Genomic DNA, 23,778 nt, shown 5'->3' with positions numbered 1-23,778 from the left:
TGGCTCAGAGTGGCCGGCTGGCTCCTGAAATTCGGCATTGCGCAGGATGCCTCCCCGACTGAAGCTGGCACCAGAGCCAAGTCAGGCTGGATTGACAGTGCCAAGTATCTCCTGCAAAATGACACCAAGAACCTGGGCTGGTGACTATTGTTTCTTAGGTGGAAGGGCCTGCCTATGTGTTCCAGGGCCTGTGGCTCAGAGTGGCCGGCTGGCTCCTGAAATTCGGCATTGCGCAGGATTCCTCCCCAAGTGAAGCTGGGACCTGAGCCAAGTCAGGCTGGATTGACAGTGCCAAGTACTTGCTGCAAACTGTCACCAAGAACCTGGGTGGCTCCCTTTTGTTTCTTAGGTGGAAGGGCCTGCCTATGTGTTCCAGGGCCTGTGGCTCAGAGTGGCCGGCTGGCTCCTGAAATTCGGCATTGCGCATTGCGCAGAATGCCTCCCCGAGTGAAGCTGGCACCTGAGCCAAGTCAGGCTGGATTGACAGTGCCAAGTACCTCCTGCAATCTGACACCAAGAACCTGGGCTGGTGACTTTTGTTTCTTAGGTGGAAGGGCCTGCCTATGTGTTCCAGGGCCTTTGGCTCAGAGTGGCCGGCTGGCTCCTGAAATTCGGCATTGCGCAGGATGCCTCCCCGACTGAAGCTGGCACCAGAGCCAAGTCAGACTGGATTGACAGTGCCAAGTACCTCCTGCAATCTGACTCCAAGGACCTGGGCTGCTGACTTATGTTTCTTAGGTGGAAGGGCCTGCCTATGTGTTCCATGGCCTGTGGTTCAGAGTGGCCGGCTGGCTCCTGAAATTCGGCATTGCGCAGGATGCCTCCCCGACTGAAGCTGGCACCCGAGCCAAGTCAGGCTGGATTGACAGTGTCAAGTACCTCCTGCAAAACGACACCAAGAACCTGGGCTGGTGACTTTTGTTTCTTAGGGGGAAGGACCTGCCTATGTGTTCCAGGGCCTGTGGCTCAGAGTGGAGGGCTGGCTCCTGAAATTCAGCATTGCGCAGGATTCCTCCCCGAGTGAAGCTGGCACCAGTGCCAAGTCAGGCTGGATTGACAGTGCCAAGTACCTGCTGCAAACTGACACCAAGAACCTGGGCTGGTGACTTTTGTTTCTTAGGTGGAAGGGCCTGCCTATGTGTTCCAGGGCCTGTAGCTCAGAGTGGCCGGCTGGCTCCTGAAATTCTGCATTGCGCAGGATGCCTCCCCGAGTGAAGCTGGCACCTGAGCCAAGTCAGGCTGGATTGACAGTGCCAAGTACCTCCTGCAATCTGACACCAAGGACCTGGGCTGGTGACTTTTGTTTCTTAGGTGGAAGGGCCTGCCTATGTGTTCCAGGGCCTGTGGCTCAGAGTGGCCGGCTGGCTCCTGAAATTCGGCATTGCACAGGATGCCTCCCCGACTGAAGCATGCACCAGTGCCAAGTCAGGCTGGATTGACAGTGCCAAGTACCTGCTGCAAACTGACACCAAGAACCTGGGCTGGTGACTTTTGTTTCTTAGGTGGAAGGGCCTGCCTATGTGTTCCAGGGCCTGTGGCTCAGAGTGGCCGGCTGGCTCCTGAAATTCGCCATTGCGCAGGATGCCTCCCCGAGTGAAGCTGGCACCTGAGCCAAGTCAGGCTGGATTGACAGTGCCAAGTACCTCCTGCAATCTGACACCAAGGACCTGGGCTGGTGACTTTTGTTTCTTAGGTGGAAGGGCCTGGCTATGTGTTCCAGGGCCTGTGGCTCAGAGTGGCCGGCTGGCTCCTGAAATTCGGCATTGCGCAGGATGCCTCCCCGACTGAAGCATGCACCAGTGCCAAGTCAGGCTGGATTGACAGTGCCAAGTACCTGCTGCAAACTGACACCAAGAACCTGGGCTGGTGACTTTTGTTTCTTAGGTGGAAGGGCCTGCCTATGTGTTCCAGGGCCTGTGGGTCAGAGTGGCCGGCTGGCTCCTGAAATTCGGCACTGCTCAGGATTCCTCCCCAAGTGAAGCTGGAACCAGTGCCAAGTCAGGCTGGCTTGACAGTGCAAAGTACCTCCTGCAATCTGACACCAAGAACCTGGTCTGGTGACTTTTGTTTCTTAGGTGGAAGGGCCTGCCTATGTGTTCCAGGGCCTGTGGCTCAGAGTGGCCGGCTGGCTCCTGAAATTCGGCATTGCGCAGGATGCCTCCCAGACCAAAGCATGCACCAGAGCCAAGTCAGGCTGGATTGACAGTGCCAAGTACCTCCTGCAATCTGACACCAAGAACCTGGGCTGGTGACTTTTGTTTCTTAGGTGGAAGGGCCTGCCTATGTGTTCCAGGGCCTGTGGCTCAGAGTGGAGGGCTGGCTCCTGAAATTCGGCATTGCGCAGGATTCCTCCCAGACCAAAGCATGCACCGGAGCCAAGTCAGGCTAGATTGACAGTGCCAAGTACCTCCTGCAATCTGACTCCAAGGACCTGGGCTGCTGACTTATGTTTCTTAGGTGGAAGGGCCTGCCTATGTGTTCCATGGCCTGTGGCTCAGAGTGGCCGGCTGGCTCCTGAAATTCGGCATTGCGCAGGATGCCTCCCCGACTGAAGCTGGCACCAGAGCCAAGTCAGGCTGGATTGACAGTGCCAAGTACCTCCTGCAATCTGACACCAAGAACCTGGGCTGGTGACTTTTGTTTCTTAGGTGGAAGGGCCTGCCTATGTGTTCCAGGGCCTGTGGCTCAGAGTGGCCGGCTGGCTCCTGAAATTCGGCATTGCGCAGGATGCCTCCCCGACTGAAGCTGGCACCAGTGCCAAGTCAGGCTGGAATGACAGTGCCAAGCACTTGCTGCAAACTGACACCAAGAACCTGGGTGGCTCTCTTTTGTTTCTTAGGTGGAAGGGCCTGCCTATGTGTTCCAGGGCCTGTGGCTCAGAGTGGCCGGCTGGCTCCTGAAATTCGGCATTGCGCAGGATGCCTCCCCGAGTGAAGCTGGCACCAGTGCCAAGTCAGGCTGGATTGACAGTGCCAAGTACCTGCTGCAAACTGACACCGAGAACCTGGGTTGCTCTCTTTTGTTTTTAGTTGGAAGGGCCGGCCTATGTGTTCCAGGGCCTGTGGCTCAGAGCGGCTGGCTGGCTCCTGAAATTCGGCATTGCGCAGGATGCCTCCCCGACTGAAGCTGGCACCAGAGCCAAGTCAGGCTGGATTGACAGTGCCAAGTACCTGCTGCAAAATGACACCAAGAACCTGGTCTGGTGACTATTGTTTCTTAGGTGGAAGGGCTTGCCTATGTGTTCCAGGGCCTGTGGCTCAGAGTGGCGGGCTGGCTCCTGAAATCGGGCATTGCGCAGGATTCCTCCCCGAGTGAAGCTGGCACCAGTGGCAAGTCAGGCTGGATTGACAGTGCCAAGTACTTGCTGCAAACTGTCACCAAGAACCTGGGTGGCTCTCTTTTGTTTCTTAGGTGGAAGGGCCTGCCTATGTGTTCCAGGGCCTGTGGCTCAGAGTGGCCGGCTGGCTCCTGAAATTCGGCATTGCGCAGGATGCCTCCCCGACTGAAGCTGGCACCAGTGCCAAGTCAGGCTGGATTGACAGTGCCAAGTACCTGCTGCAAACTGACACCAAGAACCTGGGCTGGTGACTTTTGTTTCTTAGGTGGAAGGGCCTGCCTATGTGTTCCAGGGCCTGTGGGTCAGAGTGGCCGGCTGGCTCCTGAAATTCGACACTGCTCAGGATTCCTCCCCAAGTGAAGCTGGCACCAGTGCCAAGTCAGGCTGGCTTGACACTGCAAAGTACCTCCTGCAATCTGACACCAAGAACCTGGGCTGGTGACTTTTGTTTCTTAGGTGGAAGGGCCTGCCTATGTGTTCCAGGGCCTGTGGCTCAGAGTGGCCGGCTGGCTCCTGAAATTCGGCACTGCTCAGGATTCCTCCCCAAGTGAAGCTGGCACCAGTGCCAAGTCAGGCTGGCTTGACAGTGCAAAGTACCTCCTGCAATCTGACACCAAGAACCTGGGCTGGTGACTTTTGTTTCTTAGGTGGAAGGGCCTGCCTATGTGTTCCAGGGCCTGTGGCTCAGAGTGGCCGGCTGGCTCCTGAAATTCGGCATTGCGCAGGATGCCTCCCCGAGTGAAGCTGGCACCAGAGCCAAGTCAGGCTGGATTGACAGTGCCAAGTACCTGCTGAAAACTGACACCAAGAACCTGGGCTGGTGACTTTTGTTTCTTAGGTGGAAGGGCCTGCCTATGTGTTCCAGGGCCTGTGGCTCAGAGTGGCCGGCTGGCTCCTGAAATTCGGCATTGCGCAGGATGCCTCCCAGACCAAAGCATGCACCAGAGCCAAGTCAGGCTGGATTGACAGTGCCAAGTACCTCCTGCAATCTGACACCAAGAACCTGGGCTGGTGACTTTTGTTTCTTAGGTGGAAGGGCCTGCCTATGTGTTCCAGGGCCTGTGGCTCAGAGTGGAGGGCTGGCTCCTGAAATTCGGCATTGCGCAGGATTCCTCCCAGACCAAAGCATGCACCAGAGCCAAGTCAGGCTAGATTGACAGTGCCAAGTACCTCCTGCAATCTGACTCCAAGGACCTGGGCTGCTGACTTATGTTTCTTAGGTGGAAGGGCCTGCCTATGTGTTCCAGGGCCTGTGGCTCAGAGTGGCCGGCTGGCTCCTGAAATTCGGCATTGCGCAGGATGCCTCCCCGACTGAAGCTGGCACCTGAGCCAAGTCAGGCTGGATTGACAGTGCCAAGTACCTCCTGCAATCTGACACCAAGGACCTGGGCTGGTGACTTTTGTTTCTTAGGTGGAAGGGCCTGCCTATGTGTTCCAGGGCCTGTGGCTCAGAGTGGCCGGCTGGCTCCTGAAATTCGGCATTGCGCAGGATGCCTCCCCGACTGAAGCTGGCACCAGTGCCAAGTCAGGCTGGAATGACAGTGCCAAGCACTTGCTGCAAACTGACACCAAGAACCTGGGTGGCTCTCTTTTGTTTCTTAGGTGGAAGGGCCTGCCTATGTGTTCCAGGGCCTGTGGCTCAGAGTGGCCGGCTGGCTCCTGAAATTCGGCATTGCTCAGGATGCCTCCCCGACTGAAGCTGGCACCAGTGCCAAGTCAGGCTGGATTGACAGTGCCAAGTACCTGCTGCAAACTGACACCAAGAACCTGGTCTGGTGACTTTTGTTTCTTAGGTGGAAGGGCCTGCCTATGTGTTCCAGGGCCTGTGGGTCAGAGTGGCCGGCTGGCTCCTGAAATTCGGCACTGCTCAGGATTCCTCCCCAATTGAAGCTGGCACCAGTGCCAAGTCAGGCTGGCTTGACAGCGCAAAGTACCTCCTGCAATCTGACACCAAGAACCTGGTCTGGTGACTTTTGTTTCTTAGGTGGAAGGGCCTGCCTATGTGTTCCAGGGCCTGTGGCTCAGAGTGGCCGGCTGGCTCCTGAAATTCGGCATTGCGCAGGATGCCTCCCCGACTGAAGCTGGCACCAGAGCCAAGTCAGGCTGGATTGACAGTGCCAAGTACCTCCTGCAAACTGACACCAAGAATCTGGGCTGGTGACTTTTGTTTCTTAGGTGGAAGGGCCTGCCTATGTGTTCCAGGGCCTGTGGCTCAGAGTGGCCGGCTGGCTCCTGAAATTCGGCATTGCGCAGGATGCCTCCCAGACCAAAGCATGCACCAGAGCCAAGTCAGGCTGGATTGACAGTGCCAAGTACCTCCTGCAATCTGACACCAAGAACCTGGGCTGGTGACTTTTGTTTTTTAGGTGGAAGGGCCTGCCTATGTGTTCCAGGGCCTGTGGCTCAGAGTGGAGGGCTGGCTCCTGAAATTCGGCATTGCGCAGGATTCCTCCCAGACCAAAGCATGCACCAGAGCCAAGTCAGGCTAGATTGACAGTGCCAAGTACCTCCTGCAATCTGACTCCAAGGACCTGGGCTGCTGACTTATGTTTCTTAGGTGGAAGGGCCTGCCTATGTGTTCCATGGCCTGTGGCTCAGAGTGGCCGGCTGGCTCCTGAAATTCGGCATTGCGCAGGATGCCTCCCCAAGTGAAGCTGGCACCAGAGCCAAGTCAGGCTGGATAGACAGTGCCAAGTACCTGCTGCAAACTGACACCAAGAACCTGGGCTGGTGACTTTTGTTTCTTAGGTGGAAGGGCCTGCCTATGTGTTCCAGGGCCTGTGGCTCAGAGTGGCCGGCTGGCTCCTGAAATTCGGCATTGCGCAGGATGCTTCCCCGACTGAAGCTGGCACCAGAGCCAAGTCAGGCTGGCTTGACAGTGCCAAGTACCTCCTGCAATCTGACACCAAGAACCTGGGCTGGTGACTTTTGTTTCTTAGGTGGAAGGGCCTGCCTATGTGTTCCAGGGACTGTGGCTCAGAGTGGCCGGCTGGCTCCTGAAATTCGGCATTGCGCAGGATGCCTCCCTGACTGAAGCTGGCACCAGAGCCAAGTCAGACTGGATTGACAGTGCCAAGTATCTCCTGCAAAATGACACCAAGGACCTGGGCTGGTGACTATTGTTTCTTAGGTGGAAGGGCCTGCCTATGTGTTCCAGGGCCTGTGGCTCAGAGTGGCCGGCTGGCTCCTGAAATTCGGCATTGCGCAGGATTCCTCCCCAAGTGAAGCTGGCACCAGTGGCAAGTCAGGCTGGATAGACAGTGCCAAGTACCTGCTGCAAACTGACACCAAGAACCTGGTCTGGTGACTTTTGTTTCTTAGGTGGAAGGGCCTGCCTATGTGTTCCAGGGCCTGTGGCTCAGAGTGGTTGGCTGGCTCCTGAAATTTGGCATTGCGCAGGATGCCTCCCCAAGTGAAGCTGGCACCAGAGCCAAGTCAGGCTGGATTGACAGTGCCAAGTATCTCCTGCAAACTGACACCAAGAACCTGGGCTGGTGACTTTTGTTTCTTAGGTGGAAGGGCCTGCCTATGTGTTCCAGGGCCTGTGGGTCAGAGTGGCGGGCTGGCTCCTGAAATTCGGCATTGCGCAGGATGCCTCCCCGACTGAAGCTGGCACCAGAGCCAAGTCAGGCTGGATTGACAGTGCCAAGTATCTCCTGCAAAATGACACCAAGAACCAGGGCTGGTGACTATTGTTTCTTAGGTGGAAGGGCCTGCCTATGTGTTCCAGGGCCTGTGGCTCAGAGTGGCCGGCTGGCTCCTGAAATTCGGCATTGCGCAGGATTCCTCCCCGACTGAAGCTGGCACCAGAGCCAAGTCAGGCTGGATTGACAGTGCCAAGTACTTGCTGCAAACTGTCACCAAGAACCTGGGTGGCTCCCTTTTGTTTCTTAGGTGGAAGGGCCTGCCTATGTGTTCCAGGGCCTGTGGCTCAGAGTGGCCGGCTGGCTCCTGAAATTCGGCATTGCGCAGAATGCCTCCCCGACTGAAGCTGGCACCAGTGCCAAGTCAGGCTGGATTGACAGTGCCAAGTACCTGCTGCAAACTGACATCGAGAACCTGGGTTGCTCTCTTTTGTTTTTAGTTGGAAGGGCCTGCCTATGTGTTCCAGGGCCTGTGGCTCAGAGTGGTTGGCTGGCTCCTGAAATTTGGCATTGCGCAGGATGCCTCCCCGACTGAAGCTGGCACCAGAGCCAAGTCAGGCTGGATAGACAGTGCCAAGTACCTGCTGCAAACTGACACCAAGAACCTGGGCTGGTGACTTTTGTTTCTTAGGTGGAAGGGCCTGCCTATGTGTTCCAGGGCCTGTGGCTCAGAGTGGCGGGCTGGCTCCTGAAATTCGGCATTGCGCAGGATTCCTCCCCGAGTGAAGCTGGCACCAGTGGCAAGTCAGGCTGGATTGACAGTGCCAAGTACCTGCTGCAAACTGACACCAAGAACCTGGGCTGGTGACTTTTGTTTCTTAGGTGGAAGGGCCTGCCTATGTGTTCCAGGGCCTGTGGCTCAGAGTGGCCGGCTGGCTCCTGAAATTCGGCATTGCGCAGGATGCCTCCCCGAGTGAAGCTGGCACCAGAGCCAAGTCAGGCTGGATTGACAGTGCCAAGTATCTCCTGCAAAATGACACCAAGAACCTGGGCTGGTGACTATTGTTTCTTAGGTGGAAGGGCCTGCCTATGTGTTCCAGGGCCTGTGGCTCAGAGTGGCCGGCTGGCTCCTGAAATTCGGCATTGCGCAGGATTCCTCCCCGACTGAAGCTGGCACCAGAGCCAAGTCAGGCTGGGTTGACAGTGCCAAGTACTTGCTGCAAACTGTCACCAAGAACCTGGCTGGCTCCCTTTTGTTTCTTAGGTGGAAGGGCCTGCCTATGTGTTCCAGGGCCTGTGGCTCAGAGTGGCCGGCTGGCTCCTGAAATTCGGCACTGCTCAGGATTCCTCCCCGAGTGAAGCTGGCACCAGAGCCAAGACAGACTGGATTGACAGTGCAAAGTACCTCCTGCAGTCTGACACCAAGAACCTGGGCTGGTGACTTTTGTTTCTTAGGTGGAAGGGCCTGCCTATGTGTTCCAGGGCCTGTGGCTCAGAGTGGCGGGCTGGCTCCTGAAATTCGGCATTGCGGAGGATGCTTCCCCGAGTGAAGCTGGCACCAGAGCCAAGTCAGGCTGGATTGACAGTGCCAAGTACCTCCTGCAAACTGACACCAAGAACCTGGGCTGGTGACTTTTGTTTCTTAGGTGGAAGGGCCTGCCTATGTGTTCCAGGGCCTGTGGCTCAGAGTGGCCGGCTGGCTCCTGAAATTCGGCATTGCGCAGGATGCCTCCCCGACTGAAGCTGGCACCAGAGCCAAGTCAGGCTGGATTGACAGTGCCAAGCACTTGTTGCAAACTGACACCAAGGACCTGGGTGGCTCTCTTTTGTTTCTTAGGTGGAAGGGCCTGCCTATGTATTCCAGGGCCTGTGGCTCAGAGTGGCCGGCTGGCTCCTGAAATTCGGCATTGCGCAGGATGCCTCCCCGACTGAAGCTGGCACCAGTGGCAAGTCAGGCTGGATTGACAGTGCCAAGTACCTCCTGCAAACTGACACCAAGAACCTGGGCTGGTGACTTTTGTTTCTTAGGTGGAAGGGCCTGCCTATGTGTTCCAGGGCCTGTGGCTCAGAGTGGCCGGCTGGCTCCTGAAATTCGGCATTGCGCAGGATGCCCCCCCGACTGAAGCTGGCACCAGAGCCAAGTCAGGCTGGATTGACAGTGCCAAGTACCTGCTGCAATCTGACACCAAGAACCTGGGCTGGTGACTTTTGTTTCTTAGGTGGAAGGGCCTGCCTATGTGTTCCAGGGCCTTTGGCTCAGAGTGGAGGGCTGGCTCCTGAAATTCGGCATATCGCAGGATTCCTCCCAGACCAAAGCATGCACCAGTGGCAAGTCAGGCTAGATTGACAGTGCCAAGTACCTCCTGCAATCTGACTCCAAGGACCTGGGCTGCTGACTTATGTTTCTTAGGTGGAAGGGCCTGCCTATGTGTTCCAGGGCCTGTGGCTCAGAGTGGCCGGCTGGCTCCTGAAATTCGGCATTGCGCAGGATGCCTCCCCGACTGAAGCTGGCACCAGTGCCAAGTCAGGCTGGATTGACAGTGCCAAGTACCTCCTGCAAACTGACACCAATAACCTGGTCTGGTGACTTTTGTTTCTTAGGTGGAAGGGCCTGCCTATGTGTTCCAGGGCCTGTGGCTCAGAGTGGCCGGCTGGCTCCTGAAATTCGGCATTGCGCAGGATTCCTCCCCAAGTGAAGCTGGCACCAGTGCCAAGTCAGGCTGGATTGACAGTGCCAAGTACCTGCTGCAATCTGACACCAAGAACCTGGGCTGGTGACTTTTGTTTCTTAGGTGGAAGGGCCTGCCTATGTGTTCCAGGGCCTGTGGCTCAGAGTGGCCGGCTGGCTCCTGAAATTCGGCATTGCGCAGGATGCCTCCCCGACTGAAGCTGGCACCAGTGCCAAGTCAGGCTGGATTGACAGTGCCAAGTACCTCCTGCAAACTGACACCAAGAACCTGGGCTGGTGACTTTTGTTTCTTAGGTGGAAGGGCCTGCCTATGTGTTCCAGGGCCTGTGGCTCAGAGTGGCCGGCTGGCTCCTGAAATTCGGCATTGCGCAGGATGCCTCCCCGACTGAAGCTGGCACCAGAGCCAAGTCAGGCTGGATTGACAGTGCCAAGTACCTGCTGCAAACTGACACCAAGAACCTGGGCTGGTGACTTTTGTTTCTTAGGTGGAAGGGCCTGCCTATGTGTTCCAGGGCCTGTGGCTCAGAGTGGCCGGCTGGCTCCTGAAATTCGGCATTGCGCAGGATGCTTCCCCGAGTGAAGCTGGCACCAGAGCCAAGTCAGGCTGGATTGACAGTGCCAAGTACCTGCTGCAAACTGACACCAAGAACCTGGGCTGGTGACTTTTGTTTCTTAGGTGGAAGGGCCTGCCTATGTGTTCCAGGGCCTGTGGCTCAGAGTGGCCGGCTGGCTCCTGAAATTCGGCATTGCGCAGGATTCCTCCCCGACTGAAGCTGGCACCAGAGCCAGGTCAGGCTTGCTTGACAGTGCCAAGTACCTCCTGCAATCTGACACCAAGGACCTGGGCTGGTGACTTTTGTTTCTTAGGTGGAAGGGCCTGCCTATGTGTTCCAGGGCCTGTGGCTCAGAGTGGAGGGCTGGCTCCTGAAATTCGGCATTGCGCAGGATTCCTCCCCGAGTGAAGCTGGCACCAGTGGCAAGTCAGGCTGGATTGACAGTGCCAAGCACTTGCTGCAAACTGACACCAAGAACCTGGGTGGCTCTCTTTTGTTTCTTAGGTGGAAGGGCCTGCCTATGTGTTCCAGGGCCTGTGGCTCAGAGTGGCCGGCTGGCTCCTGAAATTCGGCATTGCGCAGGATGCTTCCCCGAGTGAAGCTGGCACCAGAGCCAAGTCAGGCTGGATTGACAGTGCCAAGTACCTGCTGCAAACTGACACCAAGAACCTGGGCTGGTGACTTTTGTTTCTTAGGTGGAAGGGCCTGCCTATGTGTTCCAGGGCCTGTGGGTCAGAGTGGCCGGCTGGCTCCTGAAATTCGGCACTGCTCAGGATTCCTCCCAGACCAAAGCATGCACAAGAGCCAAGTCAGGCTAGATTGACAGTGCCATGTACCTCCTGCAATCTGACTCCAAGGACCTGGGCTGCTGACTTATGTTTCTTAGGTGGAAGGGCCTGCCTATGTGTTCCATGGCCTGTGGCTCAGAGTGGCCGGCTGGCTCCTGAAATTCGGCATTGCGCAGGATGCCTCCCAAAGTGAAGCTGGCACCAGAGCCAAGTCAGGCTGGATAGACAGTGCCAAGTACCTGCTGCAAACTGACACCAAGAACCTGGGCTGGTGACTTTTGTTTCTTAGGTGGAAGGGCCTGCCTATGTGTTCCAGGGCCTGTGGCTCAGAGTGGCCGGCTGGCTCCTGAAATTCGGCATTGCGCAGGATGCCTCCCCGACTGAAGCTGGCACCAGAGCCAAGTCAGGCTGGCTTGACAGTGCCAAGTACCTCCTGCAATCTGACACCAAGAACCTGGGCTGGTGACTTTTGTTTCTTAGGTGGAAGGGCCTGCCTATGTGTTCCAGGGCCTGTGGCTCAGAGTGGCCGGCTGGCTCCTGAAATTCGGCATTGCGCAGGATGCCTCCCCGACTGAAGCTGGCACCAGAGCCAAGTCAGACTGGATTGACAGTGCCAAGTATCTCCTGCAAAATGACACCAAGGACCTGGGCTGGTGACTATTGTTTCTTAGGTGGAAGGGCCTGCCTATGTGTTCCAGGGCCTGTGGCTCAGAGTGGCCGGCTGCCTCCTGAAATTCGGCATTGCGCAGGATTCCTCCCCAAGTGAAGCTGGCACCAGTGGCAAGTCAGGCTGGATTGACAGTGCCAAGTACCTGCTGCAAACTGACACCAAGAACCTGGGCTGGTGACTTTTGTTTCTTAGGTGGAAGGGCCTGCCTATGTGTTCCAGGGCCTGTGGCTCAGAGTGGTTGGCTGGCTCCTGAAATTTGGCATTGCGCAGGATGCCTCCCCAAGTGAAGCTGGCACCAGAGCCAAGTCAGGCTGGATAGACAGTGCCAAGTATCTCCTGCAAACTGACACCAAGAACCTGGGCTGGTGACTTTTGTTTCTTAGGTGGAAGGGCCTGCCTATGTGTTCCAGGGCCTGTGGCTCAGAGTGGCCGGCTGGCTCCTGAAATTCGGCATTGCGCAGGATGCCTCCCCGACTGAAGCTGGCACCAGACCAAGTCAGGCTGGATTGACAGTGCCAAGTATCTCCTGCAAAATGACACCAAGAACCTGGGCTGGTGACTATTGTTTCTTAGGTGGAAGGGCCTGCCTATGTGTTCCAGGGCCTGTGGCTCAGAGTGGCCGGCTGGCTCCTGAAATTCGGCATTGCGCAGGATTCCTCCCCGACTGAAGCTGGCACCAGAGCCAAGTCAGGCTGGATTGACAGTGCCAAGTACTTGCTGCAAACTGTCACCAAGAACCTGGGTGGCTCCCTTTTGTTTCTTAGGTGGAAGGGCCTGCCTATGTGTTCCAGGGCCTGTGGCTCAGAGTGGCCGGCTGGCTCCTGAAATTCGGCATTGCGCAGAATGCCTCCCCGAGTGAAGCTGGCACCAGTGCCAAGTCAGGCTGGATTGACAGTGCCAAGTACCTCCTGCAATCTGACACCAAGAACCTGGTCTGGTGACTTTTGTTTCTTAGGTGGAAGGGCCTGCCTATGTGTTCCAGGGCCTGTGGGTCAGAGTGGCCGGCTGGCTCCTGAAATTCGGCATTGCGCAGGATGCCTCCCCGACTGAAGCTGGCACCTGAGCCAAGTCAGGCTGGATTGACAGTGCCAAGTACCTCCTGCAATCTGACTCCAAGGACCTGGGCTGCTGACTTATGTTTCTTAGGTGGAAGGGCCTGCCTATGTGTTCCATGGCCTGTGGCTCAGAGTGGCCGGCTGGCTCCTGAAATTCGGCATTGCGCAGGATGCCTCCCCGACTGAAGCTGGCACATGAGACAAGTCAGGCTGGATTGACAGTGTCAAGTACCTCCTGCAAAATGACACCAAGAACCTGGGCTGGTGACTTTTGTTTCTTAGGGGGAAGGACCTGCCTATGTGTTCCAGGGCCTGTGGCTCAGAGTGGAGGGCTGGCTCCTGAAATTCGGCATTGCGCAGGATTCCTCCCTTACTGAAGCTGGCACCAGTGCCAAGTCAGGCTGGATTGACAGTGCCAAGTACCTGCTGCAAACTGACACCAAGAACCTGGGCTGGTGACTTTTGTTTCTTAGGTGGAAGGGCCTGCCTATGTGTTCCAGGGCCTGTGGCTCAGAGTGGCCGGCTGGCTCCTGAAATTCGCCATTGCGCAGGATGCCTCCCCGACTGAAGCTGGCACCAGTGCCAAGTCAGGCTGGATTGACAGTGCCAAGTACCTGCTGCAAACTGACATCGAGAACCTGGGTTGCTCTCTTTTTTTTTTAGTTGGAAGGGCCTGCCTATGTGTTCCAGGGCCTGTGGCTCAGAGTGGTTGGCTGGCTCCTGAAATTTGGCATTGCGCAGGATGCCTCCCCAAGTGAAGCTGGCACCAGAGCCAAGTCAGGCTGGATAGACAGTGCCAAGTACCTGCTGCAAACTGACACCAAGAACCTGGGCTGGTGACTTTTGTTTCTTAGCTGGAAGGGCCTGCCTATGTGTTCCAGGGCCTGTGGCTCAGAGTGGCGGGCTGGCTCCTGAAATTCGGCATTGCGCAGGATTCCTCCCCGAGTGAAGCTGGCACCAGTGCCAAGTCAGGCTGGATTGACAGTGCCAAGTACCTGCTGCAAACTGACACCAAGAACCTGGGCTGGTGACTTTTGTTTCTTAGGTGGAAGGGCCTGCCTATGTGTTCCAGGGCCTGTGGCTCAGAGTGGCCGGCTGGCTCCTGAAATTCGGCATTGCGCAGGATGCCTCCCCGAGTGAAGCTGGCACCAGAGCCAAGTCAGGCTGGATTGACAGTGCCAAGTATCTCCTGCAAAATGACACCAAGAACCTGGGCTGGTGACTATTGTTTCTTAGGTGGAAGGGCCTGCCTATGTGTTCCAGGGCCTGTGGCTCAGAGTGGCCGGCTGGCTCCTGAAATTCGGCATTGCGCAGGATTCCTCCCCGACTGAAGCTGGCACCAGAGCCAAGTCAGGCTGGATTGACAGTGCCAAGTACTTGCTGCAAACTGTCACCAAGAACCTGGGTGGCTCCCTTTTGTTTCTTAGGTGGAAGGGCCTGCCTATGTGTTCCAGGGCCTGTGGCTCAGAGTGGCCGGCTGGCTCCTGAAATTCGGCACTGCTCAGGATTCCTCCCCGAGTGAAGCTGGCACCAGAGCCAAGTCAGACTGTATTGACAGTGCAAAGTACCTCCTGCAGTCTGACACCAAGAACCTGGGCTGGTGACTTTTGTTTCTTAGGTGGAAGGGCCTGCCTATGTGTTCCAGGGCCTGTGGCTCAGAGTGGCGGGCTGGCTCCTGAAATTCGGCATTGCGCAGGATGCCTCCCCGACTGAAGCTGGCAGAAGTGCCAAGTCAGGCTGGATTGACAGTGCCAAGTACCTGCTGCAAACTGACACCAAGAACCTGGGCTGGTGACTTTTGTTTCTTAGGTGGAAGGGCCTGCCTATGTGTTCCATGGCCTGTGGCTCAGAGTGGCCGGCTGGCTCCTGAAATTCGGCATTGCGCAGGATGCCTCCCCGAGTGAAGCTGGCACCAGAGCCAAGTCAGGCTGGATTGACAGTGCCAAGCACTTGTTGCAAACTGACACCAAGGACCTGGGTGGCTCTCTTTTGTTTCTTAGGTGGAAGGGCCTGCCTATGTGTTCCAGGGCCTGTGGCTCAGAGTGGCCGGCTGGCTCCTGAAATTCGGCATTGCGCAGGATGCCTCCCCGACTGAAGCTGGCACCAGTGGCAAGTCAGGCTGGATTGACAGTGCCAAGTACCTGCTGCGAAATGACACCAAGAACCTGGGCTGTTGACTTATGTTTCTTAGGTGGAAGGGCCTGCCTATGTGTTCCAGGGCCTGTGGCTCAGAGTGGCCGGCTGGCTCCTGAAATTCGGCATTGCGCAGGATGCCTCCCCGAGTGAAGCTGGCACCAGAGCCAAGTCAGGCTGGATTGACAGTGCCAAGTACCTCCTGCAAACTGACACCAAGAACCTGGGCTGGTGACTTTTGTTTCTTAGGTGGAAGGGCCTGCCTATGTGTTCCAGGGCCTGTGGCTCAGAGTGGCCGGCTGGCTCCTGAAATTCGGCATTGCGCAGGATTCCTCCCCAAGTGAAGCATGCACCAGAGCCAAGTCAGGCTGGATTGACAGTGCCAAGTACCTGCTGCAATCTGACACCAAGAACCTGGGCTGGTGACTTTTGTTTCTTAGGTGGAAGGGCCTGCCTATGTGTTCCAGGGCCTGTGGCTCAGAGTGGCCGGCTGGCTCCTGAAATTCGGCATTGCGCAGGATGCCTCCCCAAGTGAAGCTGGCACCAGTGCCAAGTCAGGCTGGATTGACAGTGCCAAGTACCTCCTGCAATCTGACACCAAGAACCTGGGCTGGTGACTTTTGTTTCTTAGGTGGAAGGGCCTGCCTATGTGTTCCAGGGCCTGTGGCTCAGAGTGGCCGGCTGGCTCCTGAAATTCGGCATTGCGCAGGATTCCTCCCTGACTGAAGCTGGCACCAGAGCCAAGTCAGGCTGGATTGACAGTGCCAAGTACCTCCTGCAATCTGACACCAAGAACCTGGGCTGGTGACTTTTGTTTCTTAGGTGGAAGGGCCTGCCTATGTGTTCCAGGGCCTGTGGCTCAGAGTGGAGGGCTGGCTCCTGAAATTCGGCATTGCGCAGAATTCCTCACCGAGTGAAGCTGGCACCAGTGGCAAGTCAGGCTGGATTGACAGTGCCAAGCACTTGCTGCAAACTGACACCAAGAACCTGGGTGGCTCTCTTTTGTTTCTTAGGTGGAAGGGCCTGCCTATGTGTTCCAGGGCCTGTGGCTCAGAGTGGCCGGCTGGCTCCTGAAATTCGGCATTGCGCAGGATGCTTCCCCGAGTGAAGCTGGCAGAAGTGCCAAGTCAGGCTGGATTGACAGTGCCAAGTACCTGCTGCAAACTGACACCAAGAACCTGGGCTGGTGACTTTTGTTTCTTAGGTGGAAGGGCCTGCCTATGTGTTCCAGGGCCTGTGGCTCAGAGTGGCCGGCTGGCTCCTGAAATTCGGCATTGCGCAGGATGCCTCCCCGACTGAAGCTGGCACCAGAGCCAAGTCAGGCTGGATTGACAGTGCCAAGCACTTGCTGCAAACTGACACCAAGGACCTGGGTGGCTCTCTTTTGTTTCTTAGGTGGAAGGGCCTGCCTATGTGTTCCAGGGCTTGTGGCTCAGAGTGGCCGGCTGGCTCCTGAAATTCGGCATTGCGCAGGATCCCTCCCCGACTGAAGCGGGCACCAGTGCCAAGTCAGGCTGGATTGACAGTGCCAAGTACCTCCTGCAAACTGACACCAAGAACCTGGGCTGGTGACTTTTGTTTCTTAGGTGGAAGGGCCTGCCTATATGTTCCAGGGCCTGTGGCTCAGAGTGGCCGGCTGGCTCCTGAAATTCGGCATTGCGCAGGATTCCTCCCCGACTGAAGCTGGCACCAGAGCCAAGTCAGTCTGGATTGACAGTGCCAAGTACCTGCTGCAAACTGACACCAAGAACCTGGGCTGGTGACTTTTGTTTCTTAGGTGGAAGGGCCTGCCTATGTGTTCCAGGGCCTGTGGCTCAGAGTGGCCGGCTGGCTCCTGAAATTCGGCATTGCGCAGGATGCCTCCCCGACTGAAGCTGGCACCAGAGCCAAGTCAGGCTGGATTGACAGTGCCAAGTACCTGCTGCAAACTGACACCAAGAACCTGGGCTGGTGACTTTTGTTTCTTAGGTGGAAGGGCCTGCCTATGTGTTCCAGGGCCTGTGGCTCAGAGTGGCCGGCTGGCTCCTGAAATTCGGCATTGCGCAGGATGCTTCCCCGAGTGAAGCTGGCACCAGAGCCAAGTCAGGCTGGATTGACAGTGCCAAGTACCTGCTGCAAACTGACACCAAGAACCTGGGCTGGTGACTTTTGTTTCTTAGGTGGAAGGGCCTGCCTATGTGTTCCAGGGCCTGTGGCTCAGAGTGGCCGGCTGGCTCCTGAAATTCGGCATTGCGCAGGATGCCTCCCCGACTGAAGCTGGCACCAGAGCCAGGTCAGGCTTGCTTGACAGTGCCAAGTACCTCCTGCAATCTGACACCAAGGACCTGGGCTGGTGACTTTTGTTTCTTAGGTGGAAGGGCCTGCCTATGTGTTCCAGGGCCTGTGGCTCAGAGTGGAGGGCTGGCTCCTGAAATTCGGCATTGCGCAGGATTCCTCCCCGAGTGAAGCTGGCACCAGTGGCAAGTCAGGCTGGATTGACAGTGCCAAGCACTTGCTGCAAACTGACACCAAGAACCTGGGTGGCTCTCTTTTGTTTCTTAGGTGGAAGGGCCTGCCTATGTGTTCCAGGGCCTGTGGCTCAGAGTGGCCGGCTGGCTCCTGAAATTCGGCATTGCGTAGGATGCTTCCCCAAGTGAAGCTGGCAGAAGTGCCAAGTCAGGCTGGATTGACAGTGCCAAGTACCTGCTGCAAACTGACACCAAGAACCTGGGCTGGTGACTTTTGTTTCTTAGGTGGAAGGGCCTGCCTATGTGTTCCAGGGCCTGTGGGTCAGAGTGGCCGGCTGGCTCCTGAAATTCGGCACTGCTCAGGATTCCTCCCAGACCAAAGTATGCACCAGAGCCAAGTCAGGCTAGATTGACAGTGCCATGTACCTCCTGCAATCTGACTCCAAGGACCTGGGCTGCTGACTTATGTTTCTTAGGTGGAAGGGCCTGCCTATGTGTTCCATGGCCTGTGGCTCAGAGTGGCCGGCTGGCTCCTGAAATTCGGCATTGCGCAGGATGCCTCCCAAAGTGAAGCTGGCACCAGAGCCAAGTCAGGCTGGATAGACAGTGCCAAGTACCTGCTGCAAACTGACACCAAGAACCTGGGCTGGTGACTTTTGTTTCTTAGGTGGAAGGGCCTGCCTATGTGTTCCAGGGCCTGTGGCTCAGAGTGGCCGGCTGGCTCCTGAAATTCGGCATTGCGCAGGATGCCTCCCCGACTGAAGCTGGCACCAGAGCCAAGTCAGGCTGGCTTGACAGTGCCAAGTACCTCCTGCAATCTGACACCAAGAACCTGGGCTGGTGACTTTTGTTTCTTAGGTGGAAGGGCCTGCCTATGTGTTCCAGGGCCTGTGGCTCAGAGTGGCCGGCTGGCTCCTGAAATTCGGCATTGCGCAGGATGCCTCCCCGACTGAAGCTGGCACCAGAGCCAAGTCAGACTGGATTGAAAGTGCCAAGTATCTCCTGCAAAATGACACCAAGGACCTGGGCTGGTGACTATTGTTTCTTAGGTGGAAAGGCCTGCCTATGTGTTCCAGGGCCTGTGGCTCAGAGTGGCCGGCTGGCTCCTGAAATTCGGCATTGCGCAGGATTCCTCCCCAAGTGAAGCTGGCACCAGTGGCAAGTCAGGCTGGATTGACAGTGCCAAGTACCTGCTGCAAACTGACACCAAGAACCTGGGCTGGTGACTTTTGTTTCTTAGGTGGAAGGGCCTGCCTATGTGTTCCAGGGCCTGTGGCTCAGAGTGGTTGGCTGGCTCCTGAAATTTGGCATTGCGCAGGATGCCTCCCCAAGTGAAGCTGGCACCAGAGCCAAGTCAGGCTGGATAGACAGTGCCAAGTATCTCCTGCAAACTGACACCAAGAACCTGGGCTGGTGACTTTTGTTTCTTAGGTGGAAGGGCCTGCCTATGTGTTCCAGGGCCTGTGGCTCAGAGTGGCCGGCTGGCTCCTGAAATTCGGCATTGCGCAGGATGCCTCCCCGACTGAAGCTGGCACCAGACCAAGTCAGGCTGGATTGACAGTGCCAAGTATCTCCTGCAAAATGACACCAAGAACCTGGGCTGGTGACTATTGTTTCTTAGGTGGAAGGGCCTGCCTATGTGTTCCAGGGCCTGTGGCTCAGAGTGGCCGGCTGGCTCCTGAAATTCGGCATTGCGCAGGATTCCTCCCCGACTGAAGCTGGCACCAGAGCCAAGTCAGGCTGGATTGACAGTGCCAAGTACTTGCTGCAAACTGTCACCAAGAACCTGGGTGGCTCCCTTTTGTTTCTTAGGTGGAAGGGCCTGCCTATGTGTTCCAGGGCCTGTGGCTCAGAGTGGCCGGCTGGCTCCTGAAATTCGGCATTGCGCAGAATGCCTCCCCGAGTGAAGCTGGCACCAGTGCCAAGTCAGGCTGGATTGACAGTGCCAAGTACCTCCTGCAATCTGACACCAAGAACCTGGGCTGGTGACTTTTGTTTCTTAGGTGGAAGGGCCTGCCTATGTGTTCCAGGGCCTGTGGGTCAGAGTGGCCGGCTGGCTCCTGAAATTCGGCATTGCGCAGGATGCCTCCCCGACTGAAGCTGGCACCTGAGCCAAGTCAGGCTGGATTGACAGTGCCAAGTACCTCCTGCAATCTGACTCCAAGGACCTGGGCTGCTGACTTATGTTTCTTAGGTGGAAGGGCCTGCCTATGTGTTCCATGGCCTGTGGCTCAGAGTGGCCGGCTGGCTCCTGAAATTCGGCATTGCGCAGGATGCCTCCCCGACTGAAGCTGGCACATGAGACAAGTCAGTCTGGATTGACAGTGTCAAGTACCTCCTGCAAAATGACACCAAGAACCTGGGCTGGTGACTTTTGTTTCTTAGGGGGAAGGACCTGCCTATGTGTTCCAGGGCCTGTGGCTCAGAGTGGAGGGCTGGCTCCTGAAATTCGGCATTGCGCAGGATTCCTCCCCGAGTGAAGCTGGCACCAGTGGCAAGTCAGGCTGGATTGACAGTGCCAAGCACTTGCTGCAAACTGACACCAAGAACCTGGGTGGCTCTCGTTTGTTTCTTAGGTGGAAGGGCCTGCCTATGTGTTCCAGGGCCTGTGGCTCAGAGTGGCCGGCTGGCTCCTGAAATTCGGCAATGTGCAGGATGCTTCCCCGAGTGAAGCTGGCAGAAGTGCCAAGTCAGGCTGGATTGACAGTGCCAAGTACCTGCTGCAAACTGACACCAAGAACCTGGGCTGGTGACTTTTGTTTCTTAGGTGGAAGGGCCTGCCTATGTGTTCCAGGGCCTGTGGCTCAGAGTGGCCGGCTGGCTCCTGAAATTCGGCATTGCGCAGGATGCCTCCCCGACTGAAGCTGGCACCAGAGCCAAGTCAGGCTGGATTGACAGTGCCAAGCACTTGCTGCAAACTGACACCAAGGACCTGGGTGGCTCTCTTTTGTTTCTTAGGTGGAAGGGCCTGCCTATGTGTTCCAGGGCCTGTGGCTCAGAGTGGCCGGCTGGCTCCTGAAATTCGGCATTGCGCAGGATGCTTCCCCGAGTGAAGCTGGCACCAGAGCCAAGTCAGGCTGGATTGACAGTGACAAGTACCTGCTGCAAACTGACACCAAGAACCTGGGCTGGTGACTTTTGTTTCTTAGGTGGAAGGGCCTGCCTATGTGTTCTAGGGCCTGTGGCTCAGAGTGGCCGGCTGGCTCCTGAAATTCGGCATTGCGCAGGATGCCTCCCCGAGTGAAGCTGGCACCAGAGCCAAGTCAGGCTGGATTGACAGTGCCAAGTACCTGCTGCAATCTGACACCAAGAACCTGGTATGGTGACTTTTGTTTCTTAGGTGGAAGGGCCTGCCTATGTGTTCCAGGGCCTGTGGCTCGGAGTGGCCGGCTGGCTCCTGAAATTCGGCACTGCTCAGGATTCCTCCCCGAGTGAAGCTGGCACCAGAGCCAAGTCAGGCTGGATTGACAGTGCAAAGTACCTCCTGCAGTCTGACACCAAGAACCTGGGCTGGTGACTTTTGTTTCTTAGGTGGAAGGGCCTGCCTATGTGTTCCAGGGCCTGTGGCTCAGAGTGGCGGGCTGGCTCCAGAAATTCGGCATTGCGCAGGATGCTTCCCCGACTGAAGCTGGCAGAAGTGCCAAGTCAGGCTAGATTGACAGTGCCAAGTACCTGCTGCAAACTGACACCAAGAACCTGGGCTGGTGACTTTTGTTTCTTAGGTGGAAGGGCCTGCCTATGTGTTCCAGGGCCTGTGGCTCAGAGTGGCCGGCTGGCTCCTGAAATTCGGCATTGCGCAGGATGCCTCCCCGACTGAAGCTGGCACCAGAGCCAAGTCAGGCTGGATTGACAGTGCCAAGTACCTCCTGCAAACTGACACCAAGAACCTGGGCTGGTGACTTTTGTTTCTTAGGTGGAAGGGCCCGCCTATGTGTTCCAGGGCCTTTGGCTCAGAGTGGCCGGCTGGCTCCTGAAATTCGGCATTGCGCAGGATGCCCCCCCGACTGAAGCTGGCACCAGAGCCAAGTCAGGCTGGATTGACAGTGACAAGTACCTCCTGCAATCTGACACCAAGAACCTGGTATGGTGACTTTTGTTTCTTAGGTGGAAGGGCCTGCCTATGTGTTCCAGGGCCTTTGGCTCAGAGTGGAGGGCTGGCTCCTGAAATTCGGCATTGCGCAGGATGCCTCCCAGACCAAAGCATGCACCAGTGCCAAGTCAGGCTGGATTGACAGTGCCAAGTACCTCCTGCAATCTGACTCCAAGGACCTGGGCTGCTGACTTATGTTTCTTAGGTGGAAGGGCCTGCCTATGTGTTCCAGGGCCTGTGGCTCAGAGTGGCCGGCTGGCTCCTGAAATTCGGCATTGCGCAGGATGCCTCCCCGAGTGAAGCTGGCACCAGAGCCAAGTCAGGCTGGATTGACAGTGCCAAGTGCCTCCTGCAAACTGACACCAAGAACCTGGTCTGGTGACTTTTGTTTCTTAGTTGGAAGGGCCTGCCTATGTGTTCCAGGGCCTGTGGCTCAGAGTGGCCGGCTGGCTCCTGAAATTCGGCATTGCGCAGGATTCCTCCCCAAGTGAAGCTGGCACCAGTGGCAAGTCAGGCTGGATTGACAGTGCCAAGTACCTGCTGCAATCTGACACCAAGAACCTGGGCTGGTGACTTTTGTTTCTTAGGTGGAAGGGCCTGCCTATGTGTTCCAGGGCCTGTGGCTCAGAGTGGCCGGCTGCCTCCTGAAATTCGGCATTGCGCAGGATGCCTCCCCGACTGAAGCGGGCACCAGTGCCAAGTCAGGCTGGATTGACAGTGCCAAGTACCTCCTGCAAACTGACACCAAGAACCTGGGCTGGTGACTTTTGTTTCTTAGGTGGAAGGGCCTGCCTATGTGTTCCAGGGCCTGTGGCTCAGAGTGGCCGGCTGGCTCCTGAAATTCGGCATTGCGCAGGATGCCTCCCCGACTGAAGCTGGCACATGAGACAAGTCAGGCTGGATTGACAGTGTCAAGTACCTCCTGCAAAATGACACCAAGAACCTGGGCTGGTGACTTTTGTTTCTTAGGGGGAAGGACCTGCCTATGTGTTCCAGGGCCTGTGGCTCAGAGTGGAGGGCTGGCTCCTGAAATTCGGCATTGCGCAGGATTCCTCCCTTACTGAAGCTGGCACCAGAGCCAAGTCAGGCTGGATTGACAGTGCCATGTACCTGCTGCAAACTGACACCAAGAACCTGGGCTGGTGACTTTTGTTTCTTAGGTGGAAGGGCCTGCCTATGTGTTCCAGGGCCTGTGGCTCAGAGTGGCGGGCTGGCTCCTGAAATTCGGCATTGCGCAGGATGCCTCCCCGACTGAAGCTGGCACCAGAGCCAAGTCAGGCTGGATTGACAGTGCCAAGCACTTGCTGCAAACTGACACCAAGGACCTGGGTGGCTCTCTTTTGTTTCTTAGGTGGAAGGGCCTGCCTATGTGTTCCAGGGCCTGTGGCTCAGAGTGGCCGGCTGGCTCCTGAAATTCGGCATTGCGCAGGATGCTTCCCCGAGTGAAGCTGGCACCAGAGCCAAGTCAGGCTGGATAGACAGTGCCAAGTACCTGCTGCAAACTGACACCAAGAACCTGGGCTGGTGACTTTTGTTTCTTAGGTGGAAGGGCCTGCCTATGTGTTCCAGGGCCTGTGGCTCAGAGTGGCTGGCTGGCTCCTGAAATTCGGCATTGCGCAGGATGCCTCCCCGACAGAAGCTGGCACCAGTGCCAAGTCAGGCTGGATTGACAGTGCCAAGTACCTGCTGCAAACTGACACCAAGAACCTGGGCTGGTGACTTTTGTTTCTTAGGTGGAAGGGCCTGCCTATGTGTTCTAGGGCCTGTGGTTCAGAGTGGCCGGCTGGCTCCTGAAATTCGGCATTGCGCAGGATGCCTCCCCGAGTGAAGCTGGCACCAGAGCCAAGTCAGGCTGGATTGACAGTGCCAAGTACCTGCTGCAATCTGACACCAAGAACCTGGTATGGTGACTTTTGTTTCTTAGGTGGAAGGGCCTGCCTATGTGTTCCAGGGCCTGTGGCTCGGAGTGGCCGGCTGGCTCCTGAAATTCGGCACTGCTCAGGATTCCTCCCCGAGTGAAGCTGGCACCAGAGCCAAGTCAGGCTGGATTGACAGTGCAAAGTACCTCCTGCAGTCTGACACCAAGAACCTGGGCTGGTGACTTTTGTTTCTTAGGTGGAAGGGCCTGCCTATGTGTTCCAGGGCCTGTGGCTCAGAGTGGCGGGCTGGCTCCAGAAATTCGGCATTGCGCAGGATGCTTCCCCGACTGAAGCTGGCAGAAGTGCCAAGTCAGGCTAGATTGACAGTGCCAAGTACCTGCTGCAAACTGACACCAAGAACCTGGGCTGGTGACTTTTGTTTCTTAGGTGGAAGGGCCTGCCTATGTGTTCCAGGGCCTGTGGCTCAGAGTGGCCGGCTGGCTCCTGAAATTCGGCATTGCGCAGGATGCCTCCCCGACTGAAGCTGGCACCAGAGCCAAGTCAGGCTGGAT

Source organism: Haemorhous mexicanus, chromosome 7 (assembly GCF_027477595.1).
Source record: "Haemorhous mexicanus isolate bHaeMex1 chromosome 7, bHaeMex1.pri, whole genome shotgun sequence".
NCBI classification, from domain to species: Eukaryota; Metazoa; Chordata; class Aves; order Passeriformes; family Fringillidae; genus Haemorhous; species Haemorhous mexicanus.
The sequence above is the reverse complement of the archived record's forward strand: the minus strand, read 5'-3'. Positions refer to the sequence as shown.